This window comes from Notechis scutatus, chromosome 5 (assembly GCF_049901735.1).
Source record: "Notechis scutatus isolate UNSWTSFEM ecotype Mainland chromosome 5, rNotScu1.2, whole genome shotgun sequence".
Classification (NCBI taxonomy): domain Eukaryota; kingdom Metazoa; phylum Chordata; class Lepidosauria; order Squamata; family Elapidae; genus Notechis; species Notechis scutatus.
In genome coordinates this window covers 89,636,554-89,656,170 of record NC_142013.1, presented here as the reverse complement: position 1 = coordinate 89,656,170, position 19,617 = coordinate 89,636,554, and the positions used below count along the sequence as shown (strand labels likewise).

General features: G+C 35.5%; 1 long non-coding RNA gene across 2 annotated transcripts in view; it reads right to left on the bottom strand.

Annotated features, from left to right (window-relative positions):
• The window catches only part of LOC148130575 (uncharacterized), a 180,043-nt gene extending 160,839 nt beyond the window's left edge, over nt 1-19,204 (bottom strand). For both annotated transcript variants that reach the window (XR_015750001.1, XR_015750000.1), the window contains exons 1-3: nt 19,037-19,204; nt 17,654-17,682; nt 11,281-11,414 (exon numbers count right to left, since the gene is read on the bottom strand). This is a non-coding gene — a long non-coding RNA (uncharacterized LOC148130575). The remainder of the gene's footprint in view (nt 1-11,280; nt 11,415-17,653; nt 17,683-19,036) is intronic.
• Between the last annotated feature and the right edge of the window lie 413 nt (nt 19,205-19,617).

Below are 19,617 nucleotides of genomic sequence, written 5' to 3'. Positions count from 1 at the left end.
ATTTTTCACCATCCCCTTCCATTTAAAATGATCCCTGATATACATTGACAGTACATGGTGTCCGAGGATGGAAATGGATAGGACAGAAACCAGAAATAGACATGCAGCTAACAAGTGAAGGTGTCCTCTTTATGTAATAGTCCTTTTAATGTAATACAAAGTTTATTTATAAGACTTTGTGCATGTGTTTCTACATATATACAGTATGTATATCTCACCATAATGACCAAGGGGAAATATAATACATAAATTAATACTGAGAACTTAATTAAATGACTTATATTTCTACTGCTTTGTTTACAATGCAAAAATGCTTCACTGCTTCTTTCTTCTTTTTCCCACACTTGCTTATACTCAGGATTAGGAATGTTCACAACTTCTTCTCTTAATGGTCTCTTGCCTGTTATCAAGCCTCTGAGCCATGTAAGGTTTGTTGCCACACACACACCCCTTGAGGGTTCAGAGCTGTCTTTTCATCTTGGGGTCACCCAGTTTATTTTAACTTCCTTGGTACTTTGCTTGATTTTCTCCTTGGCTATGCTTCCTCTTGCTTTTGGTTTTTCCAAATGCTGTGACTCCTGTTTCACATCATGTCCAGTCTCCTCTTATCCATATCTTCTGTTTCCCCACTGTGTCCTTTTTTTATAGTTCTTTCTTTTGAAACCTTTGTGTATCAGTTTCTAGGTGATGCTGACACATTTTAAACCTTTATTAATTTATTTCTCTTGGCTCTGCAAGGGCCTACATGTCTAAGCTGGGCAGCTGACAATCAGATCACGGCGGAGAAAAAAACCTTTGACCTTGAGTGTCACATATAACATTTCTCTGGGTCAGGACAGTTTACCTTTCCATAGATGATAACCTGATATTGCAAGAAATGTAAACAAACAGAGAAGAAAATGCTGGTGACAAGCCCCTGAGAATATACAGGGATTTTCCTCTCTGGCCATACTTGGAAATAAGGAGGCCTCCATGATTGGTAAAAAATGACATTTCCTTAATACAAAGTTACACAGAAGCTCAGGAGAAACTGTACACGGGAAGTTTTAAATAAGAGATTGGATAACAATTTGTTTGAAGTGGTGTAGCGTTTCCTGCCTAAGCAGGGGGTTGGACTAGAAGTCCTCCAAGGTCCCTTCCAATTGTTATTCTATATTTAAATTTAAAATTAACATTATATTCTCTCTCTCTCTCTCTCTCTCACTCACTCACTCACTCACTCTCTTTCTCTCACACACATACACACACACACATTTGTATTTGCATATACACATTCCCAAATTATGCATAGCAACTTGCCCAATCAACAGTAAAGAGTTCTGGAAGCAAATAATAAAAAAAGAATAATATCCAAATATATAATGTCAAATTAATAAAATGATTAACATCACTAGAATCTTTTGAGCTTGAGACTCCATATTTTTGAGATGTTAAGAAGTTACAATCTTTTTCAAAATTCATGATTTACTAATTACTGGAATTTCAATTAATTTCCAACAATACTATGGGGTGTTGTAGAGGTGAGGTGAAATTTCAGAAATCTGAATATATTTCATCTCCAAACGTACTATTTTTTCTGAGTAAAGGTAGAAATTAAGTAATAAACATTATTACAAACAAGAGGAAATGATATTGTAATAGAAATAAATTATAAATTTATTAGAGTATCATCTGTATTACATTAAAAATATAGTATCTCAAAGCTAATATCCATTCTGAATGCATGGACCATATATTATTTCTAGACTAAAGATCTGAGGTGAAACTGTATTCAGATGGCTAAGCATGTTTATTTTACCCATGGAGGGTACTGTTTAAAAAGATGCTGAGAAGAATCTAGTTTTGGCAGGACTCAAAGAAAATCTGAATGTCGTGAAATATCCTGTAGCTCTATTCAGTAATTATCCTGTAGCTCTATTCAATAATTAATATTTTTGGAACAACATGATAGTAGCAATAAAAAACCTTGAGGCCATTTCAGCTGGATGTTATACATAATGATTATTCTTCAGAGGACAAAAATAAATGTAAACTACATGTTTTTCTTGGAAATGGAACATGTCTTTAGTCTAGGTTGCAGATTGCCCATTCTCATTTATTCCTTGAAATTAAACAGCAAAAAAGAAAAAATCTTTCCCTTTCTTTCTTTCTTTCTTTCTTTCTTTCTTTCTTTCTTTCTTTCTTTCTTTCTTTCTTTCTTTCTTTCTTTCTTTCTTCCTTCCTTCCTTCCTTCCTTCCTTCCTTCCTTCCTTCCTTCCTTCCTTCCTTCCTTCCTTCCTTCCTTCCTTCCTTCCTTCTCAGAATTGCCTAGAGCAAAAACTCTATGAACGTTCTTCTGATAGCCATGTTTCTTTCACAGAGTCTGAAAACTAAGAATCTGGTCCTTTTTGTTTAAGATTACTGGCTGAGCTGAAGAGTATATGCTTGCAAGCAAATTCTTATTGCTTAAATATCTTTAAGCTGTGGTTGTTATGTAACTGAGGATATCAAGCACAATTTTTAATATTTGCAACTATAAATATACAAAAAAATATCCCAAAATGGGCCCCCTGTAGAACTAGCAAAATGTGTTTGACACTTGTCTCAAAATTGATGTTTGAGAAGAACTCTACTAGTGTTACTGAAAATTAACACATTTAGATGCAGACTCCTATGAGATTTCAGTTTTTGCTATAATTAGATTATTTCCAATCGCCTAACTTGCTTTGAGACTAAATGTAATATTTACAGAATAGTAACATACACAATATTGTTAGCTAATAAATCAGTTGGGATTTAATGAACATTAAGAAAGATAAGAAGGGCTTTCCCTCCTAATCCAGCGTTCTGTTTCTAAAACTGGGCAGCCAGATGGTATAATGTGTTCATAAAATGGGAGCTAATATAATTAGGACCTTATATCAGAGAACTTAAGTGGTTAAATGTGGGAATTGCTTGGAAAATCTATGTCAAAGAGAGAAGAAAATACCTTAGTTATACTTAGTGTAAATCAAAAATCCATGTTACATCAATAAGCAATATCAAAAATATGTCTTTTTTCATTTTTAGAATAAGTAGAGTAGATGGCTCATTGTTTCTTCAGTTATAAGCATCCATTTCTGTATGCCTAAGTGCTTAGAAAAGACTCAAATAGCCAGATGGTTATCAACATGCCTATTTTATTAATAATAATATAAATTGCAGTCCAGAAGCATGCAAACTCTTCCCCCAATGGAAAGTGGGTGGAATTTTGCCACTCCCTATAGTTTTTACATAAAGTACAAATAAAGTGTGTATTTGTTGCTTGGATTAAGTGCTTTCCTACCTCTACATAGCTTCACACAGCACCAGATTGCACTTAGATTCACACAATGACAAATAACATGCATTTCTTTTCCTTCATGTCAGATTTAATGAAAGGTATTTGGATACATATTAAAGGGGGACAAGATCTCAATGCAGTTGCCTTGGACAAAGTATGGTATACTATACTGATTTGTTATGAAGAACTTTCTATCTTTCATCTGTTAATTCTCTCTTCAACACTTAATCCCGAGGGAGCATACCCATGAGGTAACTTCTCCCAGTTCTCTTTTTCCATAGAAATGCTACAGTTACTATTAAGGGAGAAGCATGTCCATTGAGAAATGACTAATACTTTCTTTACCTTCTCATTTACTCTGCTACTGAATTTGGTGGAGACCTTTGCAAGGCCATTGAGGACTAACTCTCATTTTATTTAATCAGGTTCTAAGTACCACATAAAAGGGAGAAGATAAAATGGGTAGTAAAAGTGCATCTGCATTGGAATAAATTACTGACATAAAAAGGTCCTTTGTTAATGAGTGAAATATGGGCAGATTTGCTCTTTCTTCTTGGCCTGTCACCATACAGGTCCCTTGGCAGTTCTTGAGGCATAAATGGATGATGTCACTCCCAGCCAATGGAGCAAATGCTCCAGAAGCTTGGGTTTTCCAACTTAAATTCAAACTTGCTTTTTTTTGACCTGAATCATTTTAAGTTCTTCTGAACGGATGATCTCCAGCATGGTTCCATTCCAGCAGTAGCCCCAATTCTGATTGCTAAAGTGTCTAGCATATCAGCTGATATAATAGGAAGAGAGAATGACCTTGAAGGATAGGAGGAAGAGCCAATATTAAGGCAACTGTGAGATTAAAGAGGCTTGGATGCAGCCAAGAAAGTAGCATGAGCAAAAGCCTCAGACAGCACCCTCCCTATTTTTCATGAAGACAATGGACTGTGAGGGCACATTGATACTTGCAAGATTCTGTTATTACAGCTTTACAATTAAATGAGGATGGCCGTTTCATCTTGAGTTGCTGAATTGTTATGTTCCCTGCTATTCAGCATTTACTGGGATTTTCATTTTCCTGTAATTGATGCAATGATGGGTATTAAGTCAAAGAACCATCCTCAACTCTAGGAGCTTATGCTCCACTCAATCCTTATTGTCTCTTTTAGTTGCTTCCTAACTAGTTGAAGCATGTTCCCCTTGTTTGCTCATCCTCTGTCTACAGTTGGGCAAACTTTCCCTTTTTCATTTATTCTCTTTCTTAAACATCTTACAATGTTCTAAAGTAGGAACACTGCTAGTTTGTTTTTGCAAAACCAAATTCTAAATTCATTCTTGTTACACGTTTCCACGAACCTATTAAGGAATATCGAAGTGAAAGAACGATCCATGCCCTTTTGCTTTGATTAGTGCAGCATCCGAGTACAATATTTCCATAATATGTGTGGGGTGGGAAGAAGTAAAATATGTGTCAATTGATATAATGTGAGAAGCAGGGGTGGACAAAAAGGAAAAGAAAGCAAAATATATGGAGATTGTGGGAAGGAACAACCTTAAAAGGAGAAAGCAAGCAAAGGTAAACCAGTCTATCCAGGAGTCACTAAACGTGTCTTGCAGTGGCCATAGTTCATACAGAGCACTAGGATCAATCCATTTCCCTGCCTACTAAAGCCAAAGCGGAATTTCAGAAATTGGCTTGAAAAATGGACAGACCAGTAGCGTGGACTTGCTTTCCGTTACACCTTCCTATCAACCCCATTAAAATATTCCAATCTGTGGAATAGAATATTATGTAAAAACAGCAACAAAACACCAATTGATGTGCCTCTCCTTGCATGTTATGGTGTATTATCTCACTTTAAAACAATTTATGTAGTACATTTCATGCTTATATAGTGATATAAGACATCAATGGAATAATGCTGAAAATGCAAATCAATGTTGCTATGTTTTCAAACAAATGTTCTTTATTTTTTCTTGAAAGTATCATGTTAAGAAAAGAATGTCTTTATTTCTGCTGTCAATTATTCTGTTATCAGCAAGCACTGTGATGTGGGTAACTGAATTCATGTACATGTCTGCAAGAAATGATTTCAACTTTTATTCAGTATGACCAAACAAAGATCTTTCATGTGTTAATAAGCCAGCATGAACTCACTTCCTTCCTTCCTTCCTTCCTTCCTTCCTTCCTTCCTTCCTTCCTTCCTTCCTTCCTTCCTTCCTTCCTTCCTTCCTTCCTTCCTTCCTTCCTTCCTTCCTGTTCCAAATAGAACAGGAAGCAGTCATGTCATTTTTGAGTTGTTGGTTTGCTCTATTTTCAAATTAAATCTTGGCCCCTGGTCTAAACATACTGCTCTGTTTTCCAACTGACAGTTTTGTTGACTTTTCCTTCATTGTATGATTCATCAGGGTGGTGCAGCAGCCAATGAGATAAGCAAACAACTAAAGGTTTATCTGCCAAGCTGCTAATCAACTCAGTTCAACAACTGATATTAGTTAGGGAACTAGTGGATTAGAACAGTGTATTTGCAAAATGTCAGGTATGTTTGCTCTGTGATGGCATGAGCTACAAATGAAAGAAATGAAACATCAATTCGTGACCTGGGAAGGGGAGGAAGTGGGTAAATCAGCCATTTGCTTTAGAAGAGAATGGCCTATTGCAATGGAGGATATGTATTAAGAATAAATTTGAAAAGATTAATGTAATCCGTGGTTAGCAAATTGCTGCATAAAATACTTACCTAAAATTTTATTTCAAATATTTATATACCTATACAGTACATACACCTTTGAACGGGGGCTATTGCCCATCACATCCCTAAACAGCTCCTCTATATCTCAAGGAAAGCGATCACAAGGGAGACAATGGAAGTGATATAAAGACACATTGAAAGCTCCCTTCAAGTCCCTGAACATTGACATCACCTCCTGGGAAACCCTGGTACAAGATCAATCGACATGGTGCACATTGATCCACCAAGGCTGCCAGTCATTTGAAGACAAAAGAACTACAGTATTACAGAAAAAAAGAAGCGAGCACTCCACAAAGCCAGAGCTGCAAATGCTGCAACAATGGTGCCCACATATGTCTGCCCGACATGTGGCAGAACATTCCATGCCCGTATAGGCCTTACTAGCCACCTGTGGACACACTGTGGACAGCCACAACCCGATAGATGTCAAGGTCCTCTTCAAACACGATGGATGAATATCATCACTGTACCATATAAAACAGCAAAGACATTATCATTAGGGAGATAGACTAAGAATGGATATGTTAGTGTCTGTCTCTTATCATTATAGAAAGTTATGAATTTTAAGTATTTTTCTATTCTTATAGTGACATGTAATGATTACAACCCACGTTAATTAATGATCTTGAATGACCCTAGCATGCATGGAATTGTCTCTGCTGTCTCTCTTATCTAATGCCTTGAGTTCAAGTGATTGCCATTTTCATAACTGGGGAATCCATCCTAGTGGATTAAAGTGAGGAAGTTCTCCCTCCCAATGCAGTCTGCAGAACCCAGGTCAGGTTTTTCTTCATCTCATTGCAAATCACGAATAATGGATAAAGCTTAATTTCCTTGTGTCAAATATATTTAGAATAGCAAAATAACTTAATGAAAATAATTACTACAGTTAATCTATGTCAATATCTGTGGGGCATCCCCCCCTTTGTCTCTGTCTCTGTCTCTGTCTCTCTCTCTCTCTCTCTGTGTGTGTGTGTGTGTGTGTGTGTGTGTGTGTCTTTCTCTGTCTCTCTGTCTCTCTCTGTCTCTGTCTCTGTCTCTCTTTGTATTCTAAGAAATGTTTTAGCATTTCTGTACTTTTAATGTCCTTTGTTCTGATTCTCTTTCTATTGTTCTAGGACTTCTCTATCTGCAGATGCTTCTTTCTGTGGCCAGAAAGGAAAGAGTTCTTTCAGGATACCTTCTCATGGGATTGATTTGAAAGATGAACAGCCAGGAAATTGTCCACCAGGGAGATTATTTTATTTTATTATCAAATCACGTATATAACTCTGGACATATTCCTCAAATCCATTCACTTGATAGATAAGCTACATGAAACTTATCCCTCACAATTTTTTGAAATCAGATTTCCCCAATCAAACTTAGGGCAATTCATGTTTAAGAGTTAAAAACATTTTGGGCTGCCAGTTATTGAATGGTTTGGCTTAGGGATTTTGTTGGTAATAGACAGGAATATGCTATTTAAGAAATGGGTGAAGTTTGAATAGTGAACTCCTGTGTGAAATACTGTTTTCAACGCTTGATTATCAAAGATCCTAGTATTTCAGGTCCCTCTGTTTCAAGTTAAGTTTCTTGTAAAATTAATTTATAAGTTTCTTGTTCATTCATTTATATTTTGTTTAACCTCACAACTACTCTCAAGGTACAAAAAAATGCTGCAATTTTACCACATGATTAATGTTAAAAGAGAATACCTTAAATGCTGCAGGGAGTGCATTTTGACACCAATCGAGCCTGTTTGTCTCAGGTTTACTTGTATAAACATTCTGTAATGCATAAAGAATGGTAGTTCTGCATAGGCTTGGAAGTAAAATGTGTGCTTTATTCCTCAGATGAGAAATATTGTATTTTCCCAAGAGAGCATGACTGTATAATTTATTGTGTTTACTAGAGGATGACTCCACAGTTATGAACGTTCAGGTTCAATGGAAGAAGGCAGGGCAGAGAAAGGAAAGCCTTCAATAGTGATTTCAGATGTTCAGTTTAATGCAGGCTTCTAAAAGGGGCATTACATAATTTTGAAAGGAACCAGTTGACACTAAGGAATTATTAAATGTATATATGCAGTACATGCATAACCTGGAAACCTTTCTCAAAGAAAATTAATTGCAAATTGAATTTATACATTCAGAAACTTGGAAATTTCTTTCTGTCTCTCTCTCTCTCTCTCTTTCTTTCTGTCTTTCTTGATTGCATTTATTTTGTATGCATAATAACTTCCTGAAATCTGAAGGATTTTTCTGCTACAGCACCCACCTCTGGAACCCAATTCTCTAAACCTCACAGACTTGTGCAGGGCCTTAAAGATTAAATTTTCTTGAACCTGACTGCTGGCTATACTAAGGGCTTTTATGATTTTCAGGCTGTTGTGTTCTATCTCATTTGATTTTATATTGTTATATATTTTTATTTATTTTAATGCTATGAACTTCCCAGAATCATGTACTTAAGATGGACATATAAATCAAATCAAATCAAGAGACATGTATGGAACACTGTATGTTTCAAACATATAGTTAAACATAAGTCTATTTATATGAAGTCATGGGCAAAGAAAAGAACATAAATCTTAAAAAACACACACACACACACACACACACACAAACAAACCCAACATGATTGTTCAGAAGGACACACACAAAAAAAACAGTGAACGATACAAGAATGATCACAGTTTTATATATGAGAGAAATCAAGTTTGGTGTGATCCATGGTAATAATCAGGGAAGAAAAAAAATGAAGTACATTTTTGTGCATGGGTCTAGTTACTTGAGAGACCATCTACATCTAATAGTTCTTGCTTACCTAATAAGATTGGGTAAAGTGGGCATGTTCCATGTCCCCTAATCAAACAAGGTAACCTACAAGACCCAGGAAACATATCTTCTCCATTGTGATGTCTGCCTATGCAACAGGGCAGATCTGCAAACATCCAGGGAGCTCTTACTCTTTGGTTGTTTTAGAAATCTTTTTTTTTAATGTTTTGAGGTACTGATAATAAACCCAGTCTGCATTTCCTTTATGCTGCTGTTAGCCAATGCAGATTGCAGTCCATGGGCTAGGAGGTATGGCAAAGTCTCAGCCTCTGGAAAAAATAGTACACTCATGTTTATACGTGTGCTATTTTCAAAGCAGAAGAATGGAATGGAAACTTTTTTTGGGGAAGGGGCATTTTATGTAACCCCCTGCCCCATTCTGATGGACCACAACATGAATATTCATCATATGTGATAAACCTTTAGATATTACTGAATTACAACTTCCAATGTCTTTCAGTATTAGTCACACTGGTTGGTGCATCTATGGCTCAGGAACTTCTGTAGGTCTGCAAGCTCCCAGTTCTGCTTTATGGGTTGTACTTGAACCATAATAATCTTTGCAACAACTCTTCCTTAAACGTTCAAAGTGTAACTTTTTAAATCCTCCCAACAAAGTGAGGTGAGGATTTTTGTTGAAACCTACACCAATGGACAACAGATTCACCTTTTATGTTTCTAAATTTTCATGAAACAAGTCGAAACCAAATCGGACTTCTTCTGAGATGTTTTCAGTTTTCAGTCTGTGCTAATATTCAAATGCTATAAACATGTTCATGTCTATATTTGTATAATGCTAGAGATTGTTGAGAAATGTTAACCAGTCAATTTTCTTTTTTCTTTTTTTCTATTAATAGCTGAATTACCTACATCATAGAACCTTGAATAAACAAAAAAATTCCTTCATTCACCTTTATGGGGATAAATGCTAGGACTACCCCACCTTCAGGTGTTTTGTGATGAGCAACAAAATAGCCAATAAAAAAAATCCATGGTGAAAGAATATGAAAATAATGATGAACATAACAACTTCTAGCATGACTGATATCCTGGGTGGCATGATTATATATCTCATCATATATGTTATAAGTTTGGATCTCTTCAGAAGCATGCACATTGATCTCTTCTAAAGTCAGCATAGCCTGTTTGGAAACATTCAACAATAGAATGAGCATCCCTATTTTGTGCTAAATCTGTTTCATTACATGGTTACATTCTGGAATTCCTCCCACTTTATCCAATCTTTAGGCCACTGTGAAATATTTTTCTCCCTGTCACCATATCTTTCACTGAGTTATTACTCATCTGATGATGACTGAAAATAGTTGAAAGCTATGAAATGAGAACAAGAACCGTGTAGATGTTTTCTCACAGCAGATGATGGAACACCATGAAAAGTTCAGAACAAAGTTTGAGTAATTAGATTTAGTCATCGTTACCTCAGAGGCCACACTCAGGTTATTTTTCCATGTTCTATCCAACATGGCATAGAGAATGTGGCAAATATAACTCTGAAAGAGTATAAAAGCTACAAAGCACCAACCGAGGAATTCTTACAGTTAGTTGTTATTTTCATATCAAGCAGTACAGTATTTTCAAAGAAATCATTTCTTCTAATTTTCAGAACCATATCAAGGAGAAAAAGCCATAAAGAGAGTACATGCTTTTGTATAATCAGGATTCTATGGGCAACCTTGGGGGCAGGGGAGAACTTCCATGAACTTTGTCAATTTCAGAAGATGAGTCATATAGCTTCCATATGGAAACAATTATATTAATTCAGAATAGAAGTGCTGTAATCTTTGTGTCTCTATATATATGAAGTTATCCTTGGCAAACTAGAAAATGTAAAATATTTTATGATGGGATTTTGATTGCCTACATCAATGACATGTTTATGTGGTCATGACTTTCAGCTATTGAACCTTATGATGTTCTGTTTTATTTTTTTATAGTAAACTTACCATATCAATATATGTAGCCTAAAAATATTATATCAGTCTAATGTTAAGATTACACTGAATTTTAAGACTACACACAGACACACACACACACACACACAGAGAGGGAGAGGGAGGGAGAGAGAGGGAGAGAGGGAGAAAGAGAATGTTTAGTACAGAACTTCTGAATTTTCAGAGTTCAGATGTATATTGCTATAGCAGTGCTGGAAATCATATATATCTTGATTTAGCCATTCGGTTTAGACAATGCCTATAAGAAATTCTGGGAATTTCAAATCAGAGTTCAGGAGCTCAGGAAGGTTGCTATAGATCCTCAAATTAATACTCTTATATTATGTCAGAATGGATTTTCCCCATAATATGCATTTTCATTTTTATTTCCCCTTCCTATGTTTGTAGTCAAGTTTGAAAATGATGAATCTTAATTCTCCATGACAATTTACTTCTGCACTGACCTCATTAGCTTCTTTGGGAGTCTTGGGTAACAGATTAACCACTCATTTTTACAGCTGCTTTTGCTGGCTTAGTAAAATATTCTACTCCACATTTCCCCATAAGCAAGGGCTCAGGTGGATCATGCCAGACAATCCTGAAGGTTAAAGAAACAGAGTTAGTGACACTGTAATATTTGCAGCATTCCTTAGATATTTTATCTTCTTTTTATGTGGTGACAATCCCAGGACACCCTCCTTAAGATATGCCACTCATCTTATCAAAAGCCCAAATAGCTTTTCTTGAAATAAATCAGATTGAAATAGAAAGACTGAGGAGGCCCTTCAGGTTTTACTTTAAGCCAAATTCCAGTGTCAGTTGAGATTAGAATTAGAAGGAGTTAGATGTACTAATGGAGAAAGGTTCCAGACTGCTTATTCCCCAAGGTAAAGTAGAGATCTTTTTGAGAAGCAAATCCATTGAGGCCCTACCCACAGACCTCTTTCTAAGGAAAAGGAGCATGGAATAGAAGAATGGGGCATTAATTGTTTTACAGACTGATCTATAAGGAATACATTTGCACTACCATTTGTAATATGGTCTGTACACCAGAGTATATGGAAGCAAAATAATTTAATTGTAGCATGTATTTGACTTATGAATAAATACATTATTAGTTGACACTCTCTATTAGAAGAATAAGTCCTCCCCAGCTCCACCTTCCCCCACCCCCCCATTCCCTGCATGAACTCCAATCTTAACCTGATGGCTCCACATAATGGTTTCATAGAACATAGAATAATAGAGTTGGAAAGGACCTTGGAGGTCTTCTACTCCAGGGTACCCAACCTCTGAGCTGTGGACTGGTACCGGTCCATGGCCTGTTGGGAACTGGGTGGCCTAAACAGTGGGCAAGCAAGTAAAGCTTTATCTGTGCATGCATGGGATCCAGGTTGCATTTGAAACCATCCCACTCTGGTTCATGGAAAAATGATCTTTCACAAAACTGGGCCCTGGTCCCAGAAAAATTGAGGATAACTGTTCTAGTCCACCCCGCTGCTTGAGCAGGAGACCCTATACCATCTCAAACAAATAGTTGTCCAGTGGTTTTTTTTTTTTTTTTTCTGAAAGCCTTTGGTGATGGAGCACCCACAACTTTTAAAGGCAAGCTATTCCATTGTTGACTGCTCTCATCATTAGGAAATTTTTCCTTAGTTCTAGGTAATTTTTCTCCTTGGTTAGTTTCTATCCTTTGTTTTTTGTCTTGCGTTTTGGTGTTTTGGGAAATAATTTGACCCCCTTGTCTTTGTAGATACCCCTCAAATATTGGAACTCTGCTATCATGTCACCCCTAATCCTTTTCATTAGACTAGACATACCCAATTCCTGTAACTGTTCTTCATATGTTTTAGCTTCCAGACCCCTAATCATTCTTGTTGCTCTGCTCTGCACTCTTTCCAGAGTGTCAACATCTTTGTGGTGAAATGGATGAAGTATTCCAAATGTGATCTTATTAAGACTTCATAAAGTGATACTAATACTTACATGATGTTGCTTCACTGAAATCTAAGTATACTATGTTTACAACATTTTGCTGATCCACTAATTTTGTCACTTTGTCAATTGATAACCAGTTTGCTTCTGTGTGATTCAAGGTTCTGGTTATGACCTATAAAACCCTACAAAGCAAAGAGCTTTGGTTACTTGAGGGACTGCCTATCTCCCATGGTATGAGACAAGACAGTTTGATCCAGCAGAAGAACCTTCAGTTAAACAATGTCATCTATCAGGACAGCCAAAATATACCTTCTACGATTACCTGCCTTCCTCCTAAAATTCTGTTCTCCCAGGCCTTGTTTAGGAAGCTTAGATTATATCAGAGTGTAGTTATTTGTTTATTAACCAAATTTATATAAATGTCCATTTCAGGGGGGGGGGGAAACTCTCTAGATGGTGTTTCGATGGTTTGTTGGATTAGCCATCAGTTCTTGTTTATTTTTATTTATAAATAGTAAAATAAAAAAATCTGCTTCTACTTTTTATTCAGGATTTCATCATGTATCCTTTAATGTTTTTAGTCACTTTCAGGAATTTACAAAAAAAAACACCACTAATTAACTTACATACTGTTATCCAGACAAAATGGTAATTTACATCTGATAGGTTTATTGGATTTGTCTGGGAATTAATTATTTGGGGAATCTATGCAAGAAATGGAGAATTTGCTAGAAATCACTCAGTTGTTAATTTTGGTTCAATATTTTTCATGAGTAACTAGTTGATAAATGAGAATGAAAGGTTTCTTCCAAGTTTCAAAGTTGTAATCAGCTGTAAACATTTTGCGTAAAATTCTTTATTGCTTATTATTTTGTTTCCCACATATAAAGAAAACTGCATCTACCCCCAAGCTTATCATTTCAGCAGAAAATGCTACTGAAATTAGATTGTTAATTAAAAATGATAAAATGGGCAATAATTATATTTCGTTTCTATTGTTCAAATCAGTAAGTGCCTTCTAATCAACTTTAATGAGTTCCTTATGAGAAACTTCCACTATTATTACAACATCAAAATGGTATCACTTTAGATAATAATGGTCTCACTGGAATATTATGATGTCTTGTTTAACTGTTATAGAGCATAAGCTTTTAAGATATATTTTAAGCTGCGTTCAAGATATGAAGGTTTGTAAGGTAGGTATTCTCGTTCTTCTCCATTTCCAACGTGTCAGTTAGCAAACCTCCTCCAAACCCCCTTTCCTCCTCATTCTTCTGAAATGCTTTCCCAACAGAGGTGTGCTGAATGTCTTTTTCATTCTCAGGCTAAGACTGTTAATCAGCCTAAGGATTTAAAGATTTGAGGTAAACTTTCTTTAAATTTAACAGTTGTGATCTAAAAAACAGTCAAAAAGACTGTCTATATTTCAGATAACACACTGGCATGCCCATGGCCTTCACTGCAGTGCATTAAATTTCCACATGACAAGCTTTTTAGAATTAACTCATGAAGTTCAAAATAGCACTTTTTTCAGCTAACAAATGCTATATTATAAAGCACAAATTCTCATGAGCTGCTTGGGCCTCTTAATAAAATTTGTTAGCTGGAAAAGATGCTACCTGACTGCTCCTAATTTTTGCCCAACATGGCTCTCTTCCTACAATGTTAAATTATTCTTACTGTGCAATTTTACATATAAACATAAGAGATGTTTTATTGGATTTGGCCACTGTATACACAACATTCTGTGTCAGCATCCCAGAACAGAACAACTAGTTTGAAATTTCACATTGGAGCAGTGGTTAGTGTGATCTATCTTTGATCTTTCTCTATGCAAGTTATACAGAGGAAAGAGAAAAATAAAAAAGGGAATAATATATTTGCAAGGGAGAACTGGCTTCCTTACAAATTTGCAATGAGTTTGGTATCCATGTTTCATTTTTACAATTTCCATTTACTAGAGTATCCATTATTTTGAATACAAGGTGTGTGCATGTATTCAAACATTGTTATTTTTATCCTGCTTTTATTACTTTATAAATAATTCAAGGCAACATAATGCTCCTTCCTCTTCTTCTTTTATTTCTAACAACAACCCTGTGAGATTGTTAGGTTGAGAGAGAATGACTGGTTTAAAGTCACCCTACTGGCTTTCATGCCTAAGGAGAGACTAGAATTTATGACCTTCTGATTTCTAGGCCAGCACATTAACTACTACACCAAGCTGCAGAGGATATATTGATCATTGCAATACCTACTTGCACAATCTTTTTTTTTTAATTGATTAAATTTTTAAAATGGATAATTGGTTTTAAACACTACTGATTCAAAGAAGGTACCAAGTAGAATTAAGTTTATTTCTTATGGGCATCAATTTATCTACATTAGAAGCTTTGAACAAGAAGGCAACAGCTTGATGCCTTGTGAACAATTGTTCTTTGAGTTTTTCAGTTTCTAAGAACTATAGAACCTAGTTTGACATAAAAGATAATTCAGTACATGGTTCATTTCATAAGAATATTCAAGGATTACATCAAAACCTGACTTGCAGCTATTAGACAATCCATCTTGATATTATGCAAAAGGCACACTTCTTGTGTAGAAATCATTTAAGCACTTGGCTCTCAGAGAATTTATCATTATAATTGATTAAAATTTAAAATGTCACCAAAGAGAGAGTGACTTCATTTGCAGGAAATAATTTAACACAATGCCCAATTATCCATTGCAAGAAAAAAAAGTTTCTTTATGAAACTAATGACATAATATATATTAATGTAATAATAATAATACCTTATTTGCGGTCACAGACCAAAACACAAGTACAACAAAAGAAGAACATGGGAAAATTAGTCATGAACAATTGGTCACCAAAAACTTGACTAAGGGGAATTACAGTGTTCTCCTCTGATGGTTACAGATCTTAAAAAAAATTTGGAAACCTGGGAAGTGATGTATGAGGAGCCATCCCCTAGACAATATAAGAACAAATTACTAACATTGCGTCTAGAAGGGTCTGTTTCAAGGAGAGACAGTAACTTACATCTGCCTGCATTATACATAGGGCAATATAAAAGGACATGCTCCACAGTTTCAACCTTAGCTCTGTCACAGGGGCATAGCCACTCGTTAATCGGGAGCCTCTTAAATCGCCCATCCAGTAGTGCTGAAGGCAAGACATTAAAGTGAGCTAGGGAGAAAGCTCTTCTATACTTGGAAATGGTTAGAGTGTAAAAATAAGAAGCCATCCTCAGTCCGTAATATATATATTAATGTAAAAATACTGTATATTTTTTCTCTTACCATCTCCATTAGTGATTAATATGCTGGAGGGGATGGATGGAAGATTCTTGGGTTTGTTTGTTTTTTAGCTTTGGGGGCCTAAATTAAACAAAAATTGTCCCAATCTGCCCAGCTTCTTGGGAAGAGGGACTAAGCATGCACCAGTGACTCAGATGCTCAGCAAATTGTTAAATTTCAACATTCTTTCTTGAAATATTAATGAACAACCCATGCCTGGAGATTTTGATGACTCCAACATTTGTGCAACTTTAATGCTCAATTTTGAAGGCACTAAAACATAAAGAGAGCCACCACCTCTCACAATCCCTTCCCATTACATGCTAGATCCCACTGATGCTGCCCCTCTATGCTGGCTTCCCCCAACGTTGGGGGAAAAACATAAATCCTATGCATTCCAAATAATCCTTGCAGTCTCTGTCTGCTTAACTGAAAATTCAAGTCTACAGAAACAGAGGGATTTGGATTAATTTTGTCCTAGAGAAGTAAATGACCTTCCTTCCCCAAGTGGTTGTCAATCCAGCCTTTTCAGCTTAATTCTATTCCAGGGTTTAGATGTTTGCTGCTTAACAAAACTGACAAAAGGTCCATTGACTTTAAATAAGGTCTCCCATGGATCACCAATTTGATAAATGTTTCTTTAAAAAGCACCGTTTCTTGCCAAATTGCTTTCCTTAGCTTCCAACAGATCTTGTTTTGAAGCAGGGCAAGTCTACGGTTGACTGACTACAGTGACAGAAGAAGCAACTCACCTCTAATATACAAAAAGCACATTCTGAGGTAACAGGACTTTCAGGGAAGATGGTTTTAATAAAGAAATATATTTATACCAGGGGCATTTGTTGAGATTTATATCCTGTACACCATGATGACAATTATAATGACCGTTCCAGACCTCTATATTAATAAGATTTAAGATGGCAATGTTTCCAGAAATGTGCTTTTTAAATATTATGATTCAGAAAATGTTCTTCTGAAGCTGAACCTCATCAACAGGTTTTATGGAAATGAATTCAAAGAATTACAGTGCATGAAATAAAAGAGAGAATGAAAACACCCAACTGAGTAAATTAGCTAACTAGTTATTATCTATAGTTAGAATTCAATACATCCTTTGCAGGGAGGTTCAAATCTTTTAAAGTTCATATTTTTGGAATACTGTAGAATCTCATGTTCGTATGTTGTATATTGCAAATAACCCTTGTGATTTCAAAAAATGACTAGAGAACTATGTTTAAAAAGAATGGACATCTGGCAGAAATGTGGTTTTGATAGTCAAGGTCTTTGATAATAGGGGATGCTTTGCCACAGACTTTAGCAAAAATGTTTTTTTTTTTTTTAAAAAAAAATCCTTTACAGAAAATGAATGTCAGTCAGGAATGAAATAGAATAATTTGCCAATATGCTGAAATCATTTGGTTTGATAAAATTTAGGATGACCAAAAAGCATCTGGAGAAACAACTGTTAATAAATTGAGTAAATATTTTCAGTGTTTTGAGTAGAAAGGAATAAAAGAAACCAGAAGTAAGAAAATTATAAAGAAACTAAAATATGTCAACTTCAAACTGGAAAATTCTTCTTGAGCAGAAAGTCCTTACCTTTGGCAGAATAAAACATGCACCACAAACTGCAGATAGAGAGGAAATGGTAGGAGAACAAAGATAAGTGAAAAATGGCTCACAAGGATTTAGGTAAATTGTTAGATATTTTTGCTGACTGTAAAGAATGATCAAGCAAGTAATTTTTAGCAAATTTCCATAGCACATTATTGCTAATGATATATGTATATCAATCTGCAGCAAAATAATCACACCTCTGGGAAAGCCTTTACATAAATGGTAAAAGTAGCAATAGCATTTAGACTTATATACCACTTTACGGTGCTTTACAGCTCTCTCTAAGTGGTTTACAGAATCAGCATATTATCCCCAACAATTGAGATCCTCATTTTACTGACTTCGAAAAGATGAAAGGCTGAATCACCCTTGAGCCTGGTGAGAATCAAGCTGCTGAACTGCTGGCAGCCGGCAATCAGCAGAATACTGAATCATAATATCTATGTTGTGGATAACATGATCAAAATCATAATAATCATCCTACATCATAATTTGCTCTCCTTCTTCTTGTGGATACCGCATGACCACAGGCCTAAATATATCTTGAAATAGGAGATAAAATGTATAACTTATAACATTGAACAATGTAGGCTACAAATAGGGAATCAGTGGTCCTCTGGATAATAGAAACTATGGCCAAATCCAACATGCTGAGCTATGATTAGCAATAGTTCAGGATTGATGGAAGATAATACTGTTTTATACAATCAAAATTCATAAGCATCATGATTTAAATACTGGGGACTCTTTAGTTGAGGTTTGTGACCTTCAGTCTTTAATGCATTGAGCTAGCCACACAGAGTGATATGCAATTCTGAGCAAGGTGGAATGACAATCTGACCCAGCTAGGCAGTCTTCTTATTTCTAAAACCTGACAGGCCTTTTTTGATTAGAGGGACTGAAGTATTTATAGAGATGGTGATTACGGAAGTGGGAACCACAGTTCAAGATTAAAACATTTTGTAGACTGCTCTACTTGCAGGATTTGTTGTAAACAAACATATGATTTCATTTTAAAGGGTAAGATAGCAGGTATTTTTTGCATATGGAACAGAAGTAATTACCACTGAAGAAACTTCATGATACCAGAAACCCTAACCCTAAGGTCTAGAGCTTTTCCAATCTAAACTGCTAGAGTAAAGCGTAATTTAGAACACAATTAAAATTCTGGTTTCAAACTGATTCATATCTTATGATGCCTTTCTGGGTTCAAAAGGTGTAACAATATACGTTAAAAAGAAGACTTTTAAGATTTAAATATCTATTTTTGACATAGTTAAATCAATACTTAAGCACCAATATTAATGCAGTATCAAGTAAAGTCAATCATAATTGTGAAAATGGGATGTAACAAATCTTACCAACCTGCTTTTGAATTCGGACTGCTGGAAATAAGGAATAAAAAAATCTTATACTGAGTCATTAGAGTGGGTTAAAAAAAACCTTTCTATTCTTATCCTTCATTTTGTTAAAATAAAGTTGCATTTGCAGAGGTAATTAATAAACAAACACACCAATTGGCTTTTGACTGAAAACAGATTTCAGTAGATAGCTGAGTTTTTCCTTAGCTGTCTGCCTGCCTCTTCAAAACATGACTTTATTTACTTTAAGGCCTAATGTCAATCAAAGCCGGCTTAACTGGCTTAAAATACTTTCTTAACTCCTGGCTAGCTCTTTGAAAAGAAAATAAGATGAAATATCTAGTTGAGAAAAGGATGAGGAGAACAGAGTTGACACAGCACCATCAGGTTGTTGTTTTTTGTTTGCTTTTGTTTACTCTGATATACATGCAGACAAATGCATTTTATAGATGATATAGGTGTAGTGACTTCCTGATCATACACACTGATCCTGACCGTTTTTTTTATTTATTTTTTAAAAAAATACTGTAATTTCAGTATAGTTTGCACCCAGCACACTCCCAATCAACCCCTATTTAGATCAGA